This window comes from Moschus berezovskii, chromosome 14 (genome assembly GCF_049115385.1).
Source record: "Moschus berezovskii isolate FMDL1 chromosome 14, NW_MosBer_1.0, whole genome shotgun sequence".
Taxonomy (NCBI): domain Eukaryota; kingdom Metazoa; phylum Chordata; class Mammalia; order Artiodactyla; family Moschidae; genus Moschus; species Moschus berezovskii.
Window position 1 is genome coordinate 831,817 of NC_142473.1, and position 13,535 is coordinate 845,351.

General features: G+C 40.7%; 1 pseudogene; it reads left to right on the plus strand.

The window, feature by feature from the left end:
* LOC148775524 (diacylglycerol kinase kappa-like) overlaps positions 1 to 13,535 on the plus strand; it is a 113,668-nt pseudogene that overhangs the window by 10,671 nt on the left and 89,462 nt on the right.

The following is a 13,535-nucleotide window of genomic DNA, read 5'->3' on the forward strand; positions in this document are numbered from 1 at the left end:
TAACTCCCCAATAGGCAGGGTTGCTTACTGAGCACAGGAGAAGTCCGAGCTCATACCTGGCACTGGTTCTGGCCTCTCTATCTCTAGCCCCACCTCTCACCAAAGTGAGAGTTGTCAATACACAAGAAGCAAAATTAATCTTGTATGTAAAATTATGGAAATCGCCCAATAGGGAAAACAAGTAAAAAAGGAGAAAAGTTTAAGAGATTTCTAGACAACATCAAGTATGCTAACATTCAGTTTATTAGGGTCGTCAAAGGAAAAAGAGAGAGAGGAAGGGGTCAAAGATGTATATTTAACGTGCTGAAAGGGAAAAACTTGCAACCTATAATACTCTACCAGGCAATATTATTATCCAGTAATGGAGAGAAGAAGTTCTCAGACAAGCAAAAGCTAAGAGCTTATCCATACTAAACCAACTTGGAAGGAAATATTAAAGAGTCTTCTCTAAGTGGAAAAAGAAGTAAAAATCTACAGAGAAGGGAAAAACTCCCACCAGTACACATAAACACATAGTAAATGCTGTGTACCAACCAAGTAGATAATCTAGTATGAAAATTAAAAGAGAAGTGAATTGCAAATTAAATACTAACTTCATTAAACACCCTATTACATCAATGGAAACAGCATCCCGATAGAAAAGCAATAAGAAAACTGTAGTCTTAAATTACAGGTTAGAGTAGTTGAACTTAATAGATACCTACAGCATTTGTATTGTTCTTCAGTTACTAAGTTGTCTGACTCTTTTGAAACCCCATGGGCTGTAGTCCTCCAGGCTCCACCATCCATGGGATTTCCCAGGCAAGAACACTGGAGTTTATTGCATTTCCATTTCCAGGGCATCTTGCTGACCCAGCCAAGGGATCAAATCTGCATCTTCTGCGTTTCAGACAGTATCAGGTACCTGCTTCGATATGGACCCAGGGTACCCTCGGGATGAGCAGCGTTGGCGTCAGTAAGAGAGAGAGACAGACAGAGGCTGATAATACCTTGATTTATGCAGGAAACCAATAAAACCCCAGCACGGGGTTTGCTCTGTTTACCTAGGCCACAGGTTCCCTCTCGAATCACTGGAGGCACCCCACCAGGGCACCCCCTTGAGTGGGTCTTAGAAGCCCAGGCAGATAAGTAAACGCAGAGGGCCTAGGACTTCAAGGATCTCAACCGGAAAAAGGAGACTAGAGAAAAGGAGAACAAACGACACGGGGAGACCAAGCTTCAGTGAGCAAGGCCCAAAACTTTATTTTCCAGTGCTGCTTTTATACCCTAAGTTGTGCACATAAAAAATAGAGAAAGGGAGGTATAGAGTCACGCCAAATTGACGCAGGGTCAGCAATCTTGACCCTTATCAGGATCAGGGCTTATTTTTGTATGTCTCATGATATACAAAAGTTTTAGGTGGTTTACATCATCTTCTGGCCAAGAGGCCTGCTAACAGTTTATGGTCCTCTATCCTAACAAAGGTTAGTCAGCTGGAAAAAGGCTTATATTCTTTCAAGGTGATTTTCCTAAAGTCAGGCGCTATTCTCCAAAGACAAATGACAAGGTTACATTCCTATAAGGCAAGGGTGTAGTGAGCTACAAGAAAATAATTTATTAACTTAAGATCTGATGTAGTTAAATCAAAGGCTACTACTTATTTTCTCTGTATGTGATTAATATATTTCCAAGGACACAATAAATAGAAAATACGGAAACTTTGCAGCAAGCATTGATTCAACAATGAAATCTTTTTTAGTACTCTTCTAATGATTTTAACTTCTTCAACAAATTCCTGTATTTTAGAATATTAGGCTTTCTGTCCTTGCATGGCTGGGAGGCTGTAAACAGTCACATTCATAGTTGTAAGAGCCAGGACAAATTGTCAGGCAAGTTAGAAAGCTATCAGAAGGGCTTGGAATGGAACACTCCTATTAAGCCGAGGAAAACTTTTTAATCTCAGCTCTGAATTAATGTTTTCAGCGAAAGGTGGTTGGGGGGAAGCCCCCGTATGTATTAGAGGACTTCGTAACAGGTGTAAGATAGTAAGGCAGTCAGACTCCGGTTTTCATTGGGGTAGATGTTCTGGTAAGTCCAGGGGGGTCCTCGAGTCCTGATTAGCCTTTGCCCTTCAGGTCACTTCACCAATTGACCTTTGCCACGGGTAGGATTTCCCTCGCTGGCTCCCGGAAAGACAGATTCTTTACCTCTGAGCCACCTGGCATAGTCTATCCCAAAATAGCAGAATACACACCTTCAATGGAGCTCAGGACATTTATTCAGTGATGATCAAATGCTGGGCCACAAAACAAGGCTCAACATATTTAAGGAGACAGATATTATCTAAAGCACTTTTTCTGACCACAATGGTACAAAATAAGAAATCAAACACAGGAGGGGAATATGGGACAAACACAAACATATGGAGATGGAACAACATGTTACTAAATACCAATGAGCTAATGAAGAAATCAAAAAGGGAATCAGAAAATACTTTGAGACTAATAAAAACACAAACTTTCCAAAATCTGTTGGATTTAGCAAAAGCAGTACTGGGGAAATTGTATAGTGACAGATGCTTCCCTCAAGGCTGGTAGAAAAACTGAAATAAAAAACTTAACTGACTCTATAAATGAAGTAGAAAAAGAAGAATAAATAAAGCCCCAAATTCTCAGAATGAAGGCAATAATAAAGATCAGAGAGGAAATTAATAAAACTGAGACATCCCCTTTCCTAGAGTAAATAAATATCAGTTAAGTGAAAAGATATTTTTTAAAAAAGTAAACAAAATAATTAATTCTTTATCCAGGTTCATCAAAAACAAAAGATAGATGACTCAAACTAATGCAAAGGAGACATTACAGCCAATATCAAAGCAATAGGGAACAATCATAAGAGGATACTACAAATAGTTATATGCCAAACAATTGGACAAACTAGAAGAAACTGACAAATCTCTAGGACTATACAACCTTGCAAAACTGAATCAGGAAGGAATGTATAATCTGAATAGGTGAAACACTAGTAGTGAAATTGAATTTATATTAAAAAAATCTCAGTAAAATAAAGTTCAGGACCACACAGCTTCACAGCAGAATGTTTACAAACATATACAGAAGACCTTATATACAACATTCTCAAACTATTCCAAAAAATTGAGAAAATATTGTACTCCCAAATTTTTTATGAAGGTATTATTTTCCTAACAACAAAACCAGACAAAGACACCACTAAGAAAGAAAACTCAATGCCAATATTTCTGCTGAATATAGATGTGAATATTCTTCAAAAAATATGAGAGAACCAAATTCAAAATCAAATTGAAACCATCATATACCATGATCAAGATGGACTTATTCCAAGGGTACAAGGATGCTTCAATATCTGCAAATTTGTCAGTGTGGTACACCACATTAGGAAAGAGAAGGGCAAAAATCATATGATCATCTCAACAGATGCTGTAAAAGCATTTGGTAAAATTCAATATTCATTCATTTCAAAATCTCTCACCATATTTGCTATGAAATCATAATCAGAGAAACCTAGTCGATCTGATAACATGGACCACAGGCAAATGTGGCCCACTGGAGAAGGGAATGGCAAACCAGTTCAGTATACTTGCCTTGAGAACCCAGTGAACAGAATGAAAAGGCACAATGATAGGATACTGAATGAGGAATTCCTCAGGTCGGTAGGTGCCCAGTATGCTACTGGAGATCAGTGGAGAAGTAACTCCAGAAGGAATGAAGGGATGGAGCCAAAGCAAAACCAATACCCAATTGTGGATGTGACTGGTGATAGAAGCAAGGTCCGGTGCTGTAAAGAGCAATATTACATAGGAACCTGGAATGTTAGGTCCATGAATCAAGACAAATTAGAAGTGGTCAAACAGGAGATGACAAATTTGAACGTAGACGTTCTATGAATCAGTGAACTAAAATGGACTGGAATGGGTGAATTAACTCAGATTACCATTATATCTACTACTGTGGGGAGGAATCCCTTAGAAGAAATGGATTAGCCATCATGGTCAACAAGAATCCGAAATGCCGTACTTGGATGCAATCTTACAAACGACAGAATGATTTCTGTTCGTTTCCAAGGCAACCATTCAATACTACAGTAATCCAAGCCTATGCCCCAACCAGTAACGCTGAAGAAGCCAAAGTTGAACGGTTCTATGAAGACCTACAAGACCTTTTAGAACTAACACCTAAAAAAGATGTCCTTTTCATTATAGGGGACTGGAATTCAAAGTAGGAAGTCAAGAAACACCTGGAGAAACAGGCAAGTTTTGCCTTGGAGCACGGAATGAAGCAAGGCAAAGGCTAATAGAGTTTTGTCAAGAGAAGGCACTGGTCATAGCAAACCCCCTCTTCCAATAACACAAGAGAAGACTCTACATATGGACATCACCAGATGGTCAACACCAAAATCAGATTGATTATATTCTTTGCAGCCAAAGATGGAGAAGCTCCATACAGTTAGCAAAAAGAAGACCAGTAGCTGACTGTGGCTCAGATCATGAATTCCTTAATGTCAAATTCAGACTTAAGTTAAGAAAGGAGGGAAAACCACTAGACCATTCATATATGACCTAAAAGAAATCACTTATGATTATACAGTGGAAGTGAGAAATAAATTTAAGGGACTAGAACTGATAGATAGAGTGTCTGATGAACCTTTGACGGAAGTTCGTGACATTGTACAGGAGACAGGGACCAAGATCATCCCTATGGAAAACAAATGCAAAAAAGCAAAATGGCTGTCTGAGGAGGCCTTACAAACAGCCATGAAAAGAAGAGAGCGAAAAGCAAAGGAGAAAAGGAAAGATATAAGCATCTGAATGCAGAGTTCCAAAGAATAGCAAGGAGAGATAAGAAAGCCTTTCTCAGTGATCAATGCAAAGAAATAGAGGGAAACAACAGACTAGGAAAAACAAGAGATCTCTTCAAGAAAATTAGAGATTCCAAGGGAACATTTCATGCAAAGATGGGCTCGATAAAGGCCAGAAATGATATGGACCTAACAGAAGTAGAAGATATTAAGAAGAGGTGGCAAGAATATACAGAAGAACTGTACAAAAAAGATCTTCACGACCAAGATAGTCACGATAACGTGATCACTGACCTAGAGCCAGACATCTTGGAATGTGAAGTCAAGTGGGCCTTAGAAAGAATCACTACGAACAAAACTAGTGGAGGTGATGGAATTCCAGTTGAGCTATTTCAAATCTTGGAAGATGATTCTGTGAAAGTGCTGCACTCAATATGCCAGCAAATTTGGAAAACTCAGCAGTGGCCACAGGACTGGAAGAGGTCAGTCTTCATTCCAATCCCAAAGAAAGGCAATGCCAAAGAATGCTCAAACAACAGCACAATTGCCCTCATCTCACATGCTAGTAAAGTCATGCTCAAAATTCTCCAAGCCAGGCTTCAGCAATATGTGAACCGTGAACTCCCAGATGTTCAAGCAGGTTTTAGAAAAGGCAGAGGCACCAGAGATCAAATCGCCAACATCCGCTGGATCATGGAGAAAACAAGAGAGTTCCAGAAAAACGTCGATTTCTGCTTCATTGACTATGCCAAAGCCTTTGACTGTGTGGATCACAATAAACTGTGGAAAATTCTGACAGAGATGGGAATACCAGACCACCTGACCTGTTTCTTGAGAAAGCTCTATGCAGGTCAGGAAGCAACAGTTAGAACTGGACATGGAACAAAAGACTTGATTCCAAATAGGAAAAGGAGTACGTCAAGGTTGTATACGGTCACCCTGTTTATTTAACTTATATGCAGAGTGCATCATGAGGAATGCTGGTCTGGAAGAAGCACAAGCTGGAATGAAGACTGCTGGGAGAAATATCATTAACCTCAGATATGCAAATGACACAACTCTTTTGGCAGAAAGTGAAGAGGAACTCAAAAGCCTCTTAACAAAAGTGAAAGAGGAGAGTGAAAAGGTTGGCTTGAAGCTCAACATTCAGAAAACAAAGATCATGCCATCTGGTCCCATCACTTCATGGGAAATAGATGGGGAAACAGTGGAAACAGTGACAGACTTTATATTTGGGGGTCCAAAATTACTGTGGATGCTGATTGAAGCCAGGAAATTAAAAGATCCTTACACCTTGGAAGGAAAGTTATGACCAACCTAGATAGCATATTAAAAAGCAGAGACATTACTTTGCTAACAAAGGTCCTGCCAGTCACGGCTATGATGTTTCCAGTGGTCATGTATGGATGAGAGAGTTGGACTTTGAAGAAGGCTGATCGCAGAAGAATTGATGCTTTTGAATTGTGGTGATGGAGAAGATTCTTGAGAATCTCTTGGACTGCAAGAGATCCAACCAGTCCATTCTAAAGGAGATCAATCATGGGTGTTCATTTTAAGGACTGATGCTAAAGCTGAAACTCCAATACTTCGGCCACCTCATGCGACAAGTTAACTCACTGGGAAAGACTCTGATGCGGGGAAAGATTGGGGACAGGAGGAGCAGCGGACGACAAAGAATGAGATGGCTGGATGGCATCACCGCCTCGATGGACATGAGTTTGAGTGAACTCCGGGTGTTGGTGATGGATAGGGAGGCCTGGCGTGCTGTGATTCATGGGGTGGCAGAAAGTCGGACACGACTGAGTGACTGAACTGAACTGAACTTCATTTTTATACTTTTTGAATTTCCAACATCCTGCTGTGTTATACTGTGAATAGAAAAAGAATCACTGTGACCTTAAGGTTTGTCAAAGCAGTTCTCAAGTGGGTTGGCCTTCACCTTCTTGTTGGGTTTGAAATATTATCTGTACTATATGTGGCATTTGGGATCAAGTGGCAGCTGTTGGAGGGGCATAGAAATAAGCACGGCTGACAGGCATGCCTGGGAATACAATGAAAAGAGTGATGTACAAAACTTAAACAAACATGTGAAATAAATATCTGAGGTTGGAAAGGAGTCAATCAAAATGATTCTAGCACACTGGACCCGAAGTATCCTTATGAAACAGAGCAGCGTGAGCAATATTATAACACAAACAATATTAGTGGAGGAGACATTTAACACTTCTTTGCTCTTATGTGTAATCTTATGGAAATAGTGTATTGACCTTGAGGCAAAAGACTGAGGATTCACCAAGTCTTGGGGTCTCTAAAGCTCATTGGAGTAGAAAAAACATAAAACATGTTCTTAATTACATTTTTCCATGTTAAGTGGTTGCTCTTACGTTCCTTAAGCCCCGCAAGAACCCCCAATAGGAGAAGGGTGGTCTTGAGCTGAAGTGACTAGAGGACCCTGAAGTGCTGAAATGGGATGAAAAGTGTTCATCCAGGGATGTAGGAGGCATGAGTGTTGAAGGGAGACATATAAGTCAAAGAATAAAGGGCACTGAAGGAAAGTCTGAAGGTCATGAGCAGAAACACCGTGTCCCTGAATCACCAGTGCCCAGAATCAGAAATACAGAGGTGTCAGCAGTGGGTAAGTTGTATCATGGCCTCCCTCAGCCTCCTCTAGCCAATGCTGTTGGACAAAGTGGTACATTGTGATGTCTAAGACCCCAAGGCCACCATTGGCTGGTGTGTGCCTAGCTGACCAATCAGATTGAAGGGTGTGACTCCTCATTTTCCTGAGAAGTTACATATAGGAGGGTCAGAGGCAGAGATTCAGGGTTCGGCCACACTTCGTGGGATCATAGTGACTAAAGGAATCAGGAATCCACAGAAGCCAAGATTTGCAATGAGGTTTGCTTTAAGGATGAAAGGAAAAATGACCACCCGTTGTCAATGGAGATACAGAGGCAGTGTGAAGGTAAGATGACTCCATCTATGCTCCCCATGTTCTCCATTGACTTTGCTGCCCAAGACATCTACACTTCCCTTGCCTGGCAAAAAAGCCCTCATCAGCCCACATGCCTTTTTCATGAAATCTCCATTTCAACTCAGTTGTTATAGTCTTTCCTCAAAACTAATACCCTTCACTTTTCTTTCCAGGCAAGAAATATGACCATGAGGGTCAGAAAACCTCTACAAGGGACTTTGAGAAAGAAAATCCGATCATGTTCCCCTCAGTCGAAGAAGGTGAAGAAAACAAGAAAACCAAACTGGTTTTTCTGTTCCTATGCACGTATGACACTGAATCAATGCCGAAAAAGGTACCAAAATATGAGGCAGAGTCCAAGAATGAGGCAAAATCGAAAGAGAAGATAAGCTCAGCCGTCCCAGAATGACAGATCCTGGAGAAGTACAACCTGGACAGCCAGTAACTGAATACCAAAGGTCAGACAGTTTAGAATAGTTTCTCCAGAGGTCTGCTTTCTTACAAATGGCCAACCAGGAAAAGACTGATTCTCACAATAAAATAGTAAACTGATGGCTGCCATTAAAATAAACATCAAATCGTGAAAAAATTCTGTGTGTGTGTGTATGTGTGTGAAATTTCTGATGGGAAGGGAGGGGAGGGACAGAAGAGGTGGGCACCTGTTTAAGGAGAGGTGTGGAGTCCCAGGAGTACTAACAAACCCGCAGGCCCCCAGTTAACCAGAGAATATAGGTCTGGACTGGGTCACTAATCTGCACTGAAGATGGATAACCCTGCTTAACAATTGATCTCAGCGGCAAGGGTTAGTGGTGTGGTATTCCTCTCTTTGTTTGGGGTGTGGAATGACATTAGGGGTTAGATTGCCAGAACCCAAATGGGAAGAGAGTTCAATATGGGGATGGTCAATGTCATACTTCCCCTGAGAAAAGCAGGCAGAAATCACATCCTGGCCACCTACGTCATAATGGGCTTTGTTGCATCACTTGCCTATGCTGTCAGCTAAAGGTGCTGAGGAGGCACAAAATGCTGACAAAACTAAAACCCACAGCTTTCACTCCCAACGATTAAAATAAAGTTTCGAGGCAACAGACCAAATATCAATTAGGCCACTGTTATCCTAAGAAATTGGTGGGAGCAGTGTGTCCCCAAGGGCAGGCCAGAGGAGGTGACTCAATCCCGGTGCATATGACAAACAGGATCACCAAAGACAGATATTTTTTGGGGGTGGGGGACACCATGCAGTTTGTGGGATCTTCGTTCCCTAACAGGGATTGAAAACTTTGTGTTTCCTTGTTAATTTTATGTTTAGTCAATCTATCCATTAGGTGTGAGTGGGGTGTTAAAGTCTCCCCCTCTTACTGTTTTATTCTTAATTTTCCCTCTCATAATTATTAACATTTGTCTTACATATTGCAGTGTTCCTGTGTTGGGTGCATATATATTTATAATTGTTATAGCGTCTTTTGTATTGATTCTTTGATCATCATGTAGTGTCCTACTATGCCTCTTTTCACAGCCTTGGTTTTAAAGTCTATTTTTTCTGATATGAGTATTGTTACTCCTGCTTTCTTTTGGTCTCTATTTGCATGGAATATGTTTTTCCAGCCCTTCTCTTTCAGTCTGTATGTGTCCCTCATTTTGAGGTGGGTCCCTTGTAGACAACATATATAGGGGTCTTGTTTTTGCATCCATTCAGCCAGTCTTTGTCTTTTGGTTGGGCATTCAACCCATTTACATTTAAGGTAATTATTGATAAGTATGATCACGTTGCCATTTACTTTATTGTTTTGTTTTCGGGTTTATACCCCCTTTCTCTGCTTCCTGTCTAGAGAATGTCCTTTAGCACTTGTTGGAGAGCTGGTTTGGTGATGCTGAATTCTCTCAGCTTTTGCTTGTGTGTAAATCTTTGGATTTCTCCTTCATATTTGAATGAGATCCTTGCTGGGTACAGTAATCTGGGCTGTAGGCAATCTTCTTTCATCACTGTAAGTTTCCAGTGCCCTTCTCTGCTGGCCTGAAGAGTTGCTATTGAAAGATCAGCTGTTATTCTTGTGGGAATCCTCTTGTGTGTTATCTGCTGTTTTCCCCTTGCTGCTTTTAATATTTGTTCTTTGTCTTAGAGCTTTCTTAATTTTGTTAATATGTGTCTTGGGGTGTTTTACCTTGTTTTTTTCCTGTTTGGGACTCTCCAGGTTTATTGGTCTTGGGTGATTATTTCCTTCCCCATTTTAGGGAACTTTTCAACTATCATCTGCTCAAGTATTTTCTCATGGTTTTTCCTGTTGTCTTCCTCTTCTGGGACTCCTGTGATTCGAATGCTGGGGCGTTTAACATTGTCACAGAGGTCTCTGAGATTGTCCTCATTTCTTTTAATTCGTTTTTCTTTTTTCCTCTCTGTTTCATTTATTTCTACCATTCTATCTTCTATCTCACTTATCCTATCTTCTTCTTCATTTATTCTACTGTTGGTTCCCTCCAGAGTGTTTCGGATCCCATCTATTGCATTATTACATATGTATTGACTCTTTTTTATTTCTTGTAGGTGCTTGTTAAATCTTTCTTGCATCTTTTTGATCCTTGTTTCCAGGCTATTTATCTGTAACTGCATTTTGTTTTCAAGACTTTTTATCATTTTTATTATCATTATTCAGAATTCTTTATCAAGTAGATTACCTATCTCTTCCCCTTTTTTTGGGCTGGTGGGCCTTTATTTATCTCTATGTAAAGAGTTTGCAGAGGCAACCACACTTTTGCTATCTAATAAAGCAAGGCAGAGGAAACATGTTGAAATTACACAGGATGCTGGCTGTTTCCCCATAACAATGCCAGGTCATGGCCTAACCCACTCTTACTGCCTACTCCAGCCCCTCTTATTTCATAGAACACCCCTTCCCACAAATATGGCAAAGGCTTCCATGGCTGAGAAGAATATACATGTGCCATAAGTGGAGCCAACTCATATCTGGCCTACATATTAACATGTTGAGAGCAGCCATTACCAGTCATCAACAGTATCAAAAGGCAAAATGATAGGATACTGAATGAGGAATTCCCCAGGTCGGTAGGTGCCCAGTATGCTACTGGAGATCAGTGGAGAAATAAATCCAGAAAGAAAGAAGTGATTTAGCCAAAGCTAAACTAATACCCATTTGTGGATGTGGCTGGTGATAGAAGCAAGGTCCAATGATGTAAAGAGCAATATTGCATAGGAACCTGGAATGTTAGGTCTATGAATCAAGGCAAATTGAAAGTGGTCAAACAGGAGATGACAAGAGTGATTGTAGACATTCTAGAAATCAGCGAATTAAAATGGACTGGAATGGGTGAATTTAATTCAGATGACCATTATATCTACTACTGTGGGCAGGAATCCCTTAGAAGAAATGGAGTAGCCATCATGGTCAACAAAAGAGTACATAATGCAGTACCTGGAGGCAATCTTAAAAACATCAGAATTATTTCTGTTCGTTTCCCTGGCAAACGATTCAATATTACAGTAATCCAAGTCTATGCCCCAACCAGTAATGCTGAAGAAGCTGAAATTGTATGGTTCTATGAAGACCTACAAGACCTTTTAGAACTAACACCCAAAAAAGATGTCCTTTTCATTGTAGGGGACTGGAATGCAAAAGTAGGAAGTCTAGAAACACCTGGAGTAACAGGCAAATTTGGCCTTGGTGCACGAAATGAAGCAGGGCAAAGCTAATAGAGTTTTGCCAAGAGAATGCACTGGGCATAGCAAACACCCTCTTCCAACAACACAAAAGAAGACTCTACACATGGACATCACCAGATGGTCAACACTGAAATCAGACTGAATATATTCTTTGCAGCCAAAGTTGGAGAAGTTCGATACAGATAGCAAAAACAAGACGAGGAGCTGACTGTGGCTCAGATCATGAACTCCTTACTGCCAAATTCAGATTTCAATTGAAGAAAGTAGGGAAAACCACTAGACCATTCAGATATGACCTAAATCAAATCCCTTATGATTATACAGTGAAAGTGAGACATAGATTTAAGGGACTGGATCTGATAGATCGAGTGCCTGAAGAACTCTGGACAGAGGTTCGTGACATTGTATAGGAGACAGAAACCAAGACCATCCCCATGGAAAAGAAAAGCAAAAAAGCAGAATGGCTGTCTGAGGAGGTCTTACAATTACCTGTGAAAAGAAGATAAGCAAAAAGCAAAGGAGAAAAGGAAAGATATAAGCATCTGAATGCAGAGTTGCAAAGAATATCAAGGAGAGATAAGAAAGTCTTCCTCAGTGATCAATGCAATGAAATAGAGGAAAAAACAGAAGAGGAAAAACAAGACATCTCTTCAAGAAAATTAGAGATATCAAGGGTACATTTCATGCAAAGATAGGATCGATAAAGGACAGAAATGTTATGGACCTAACAGAAGCAGAAGATATTAAGAAGAGGTGGCAAGAATACACAGAAGAACTGTACAAAAAAGATCTTCACGACCGAGATAATCATGATGGAGTGATCTCTCACCTGGAGCCAGACATCCTGGAATGTGAAGTCAAGTGGGCCATAGAAAGCATCATTACGAACAAAGCTAGTGTAGGTGATAGAATTACAATTGAGCTATTTCAAATCTTGAAAGATGATGCTGTGAAAGTGCTGCACTCTATATGCCAGCAAATTTGGAAAACTCAGCAGTAGCCACGGGACTGGAAAAGGTCAGTCTTCATCCCAATCCCAAAGAAAGGAAATGCCAAAGAATGCTCAAACTACCACACAATTGCACTCATCTCACATGCTATTAAAGTCATGCTCAAAATTCTCCATACCAGGCTTCAGCAATATGTGAACAGTGAACTTCCAGATATTCAAGCAGGGTTTAGAAAAGGCAGAATAAACAGAGATCAAATTGCCAACATCTGCTGTATCATGGAGAAAGCAAGACAGTTCCAGAAAGACATATATTTCTGCTTCATTGACTATGCCAAAGGTTTTGACTGTGTGGATCACAATTAACTGTGGAAAATTCTGACAGAGATGGGAATACCAGACCATCTGACCTACCTCTTGAGAAACCTGTATGCAGGTCAGGAAGCAACAGTTTGAAGTGGACATGGAACAACAGACTGGTTCCAAATAGGAAAAGTGCGTCAAGGTTGTATATTGTCAGTTCAGTTCAGTTCAGTTCAGTCGCTCAGTCGTGTCCGACTCTCCGCGACCCCATGAATCACAGCACGCCAGGCCTCCCTGTCCATAACCAACTCCCGGAGTACACTCAAACTCATGTCCACAGAGTCGGTGATGCCATCCAGCCATCTCATTCTCCGTCGTCCCCTTCTCCTCCCGCCCCCAACCTTTCCCATCATCAGAGTCTTTTCCAGTGAGTCAACTCGTCACATGAGGTGGCCAAAGTATTGCAGTTTCAGCTTTAGCATCAGTCCCTCCAATATTGTCACCTTGCTTATTAACTTATATGCAGAGTACAACATGAGCAACACTGGGAAGGAAAAAGCACAAGCTGGAATCAAGATTGCCGGGAGAAATATCAATAATCTCAGATATGCAGATGACACCACCCTTATGGTAGAAAATGAAGAGGAACTAAGGAGCCTCTTGATGAAAGTGAAAGAGGAGAGTGAAAATGGTGCCATGAAGCTCAACATTCAGAAAACAAAGATCATGCCATCTGGTCCCATCACTTCATGGGAAATAGATGGGGAAACAGTGGAAGCAGTCTCAGACTTTATTTTTGTGGGTTCGAAAATCAATGC